Source organism: Schistocerca serialis, unplaced genomic scaffold (assembly GCF_023864345.2).
Source record: "Schistocerca serialis cubense isolate TAMUIC-IGC-003099 unplaced genomic scaffold, iqSchSeri2.2 HiC_scaffold_141, whole genome shotgun sequence".
Taxonomy (NCBI): domain Eukaryota; kingdom Metazoa; phylum Arthropoda; class Insecta; order Orthoptera; family Acrididae; genus Schistocerca; species Schistocerca serialis.
The window spans coordinates 55,001-57,500 of NW_026047636.1; the positions used below are offsets into that span (position 1 = coordinate 55,001).

Genomic DNA, 2,500 nt, shown 5'->3' on the forward strand with positions numbered 1-2,500 from the left:
TAACCCAACACACGTTGCGCCTTAACCCAACACACGTTGCGCCTTAACCCAACACACGTTGCGCCTTAACCCAACACACGTTGCGCCTTAACCCAACACACGTTGCGCCTTAACCCAACACACGTTGCGCCTTAACCCAACACACGTTGCGCCTTAACCCAACACACGTTGCGCCTTAACCCAACACACGTTGCGCCTTAACCCAACACACGTTGCGCCTTAACCCAACACACGTTGCGCCTTAACCCAACACACGTTGCGCCTTAACCCAACACACGTTGGGCCTTAACCCAACACACGTTGCGCCTTAACCCAACACACGTTGCGCCTTAACCCAACACACGTTGGGCCTTAACCCAACACACGTTGGGCCTTAACCCAACACACGTTGGGCCTTAACCCAACACACGTTGGGCCTTAACCCAACACACGTTGGGCCTTAACCCAACACACGTTGGGCCTTAACCCAACACACGTTGGGCCTTAACCCAACACACGTTGGGCCTTAACCCAACACACGTTGGGCCTTAACCCAACACACGTTGGGCCTTAACCCAACACACGTTGGGCCTTAACCCAACACACGTTGGGCCTTAACCCAACACACGTTGGGCCTTAACCCAACACACGTTGGGCCTTAACCTGCTCTGTAATTGTCATACGACGCGTTAAATTAGTGTAGTGTTGCCTAACTGCAACCCCCGCAATATAGTTTGCTACTCGCACTGCCCGGTCCCCAGAGTATCGCTTCATGTTAAACACCTTGCAGCTATACACTGTAATGCGGATGGCAGCAGGACGTACATGCTCAATGCCCTTCGCAGTTGTTCATTGGCATTCGCATGGCGAAGCACAGCCTACGTTGTGGTACGGCTTGTGTCAACTGTCCGCTGATGTTGTACGTCCAAATCACACACTGTACTGCACATTGGTCCTCATGTACTGAATGATACATCGTGGTACATGTGTGACCGTACCACGACTGCGCCAACAACGGCGAACCATACGGTCCAAATATTGTGCACTCAGCTACATGTCGTCTCCCTATAAGAGCTGGATTGCAGTATGGTATGCCGTGGATGGCGATCGGCATGAGCCGTCTGTTGATGTAGTGGCGCGTGTTGTCAGACGTAGTCGTCTCTTCTCACACACCGTGATAGCATGGTGCACTGCGTTCCACATCTGCGACATGCGACAGAGGCCGGTTGACAGTCGTTCGCGCAATGGACATCGCATACGTACGGGGGCCACCTTCCACGTGTTCGCGAAGCGTGCACATGTTGTTGCGTGTATGTGGGCAGACATAGTGTGTCGTGACACCTGACACAGGCATGCAACAATCGTTGAATTTGCAAATGGCGATGGACGTCTACGTTTGCTGGTGACGTTACGCAAATGAAGAACTGGTAAACCGTTGTGGTGCGGTTGTTCTCGCTAGAGGTGAATCAGTGATGGCGACGATCGGTTGAGCTACCAACCGGTTGTTTCAGCGATACCCACCATGCCCACGAACGTGAATGGCATGTGGGTGTGAAGCGATACGCGGCGGTGGCTGGGTGGGACCGTCCCCGGCCGGTGAGGGGGGGCCTCCCGGCGTGCTGGCCGCGCGGTGCGTGGGCGCACGCGCTACAGCCGGCTGGTGGGGGCGGCCAGTGGCAGGCGCGCCGGCCGACGGAGGCGGCAGGCGGCGTAGCTGCGCGCCGGCGCACCCTGCACGCGGCGCCGTGCGGCCAAAGTAGGTCCTCGCGGGCCCGGTGCGAAGCGCGGTGGACATCTGCAGTGTGCTGGTCCGATTGAGGACTGTGTGCGCTGAGGATGCGCCGCCGCCCGGCGCTCGGCGCCGCGACGCCGTCTGCTGCTCGGTCGCCTCTGCGGTTCTCGCAGGTGGATTGTATCGCAGCTGTGCGGACGTGTTGGCGCGTGCGCTGTGCTGGGAGAGTTCGCTTCGGCACCCAAGTGGGGCTTTTGTCCTTCTGTGGCGCTGGCGTTGGAGCTGCCGGCCACCGTAGGTGGCGCGTGTTGTCTCCCGCCGGCAATGCCACGACAGCACGCTCCCGGGCCTCTGTCGGCAGCGGCAAGCTCAGTTGGGAGCACGGGTGGTCGCACCTAAAGCGTCTACTCGCCAAACTCCGGGCGATTGCGCCTCTCTCGAACCCGACCAAGTACTTAGGACGGCGCTGCGCGCCGCCGGGACCTGAGAGGGTTTCGAGGTGTATTGTGCAGGGGAGCTCAGCCTCCTCATGTTTGCAGAATAATTGAGCGGACGCTTGCGTGTTCGCGCGGGCCCCCGGGACACACTCCCGGGCGGCCGGCTGCTCAGCTCTAGTTGACGCAGCTCCCTGGTTGATCCTGCCAGTAGTCATATGCTTGTCTCAAAGATTAAGCCATGCATGTCTCAGTACAAGCCGCATTAAGGTGAAACCGCGAATGGCTCATTAAATCAGTTATGGTTCCTTAGATCGTACCCACGTTACTTGGATAACTGTGGTAATTCTAGAGC

General features: G+C 57.9%; 1 non-coding gene across 1 annotated transcript in view; it reads left to right on the forward strand.

The window, feature by feature from the left end:
- The first annotated feature begins 2,336 nt into the window (after positions 1-2,336).
- Positions 2,337-2,500, forward strand: part of LOC126442804 (small subunit ribosomal RNA) — a 1,910-nt gene continuing 1,746 nt past the window's right edge. The window contains exon 1 of the ribosomal RNA XR_007581645.1: positions 2,337-2,500. This exon is cut by the window's right edge and continues 1,746 nt beyond it. This is a non-coding gene — a ribosomal RNA (small subunit ribosomal RNA).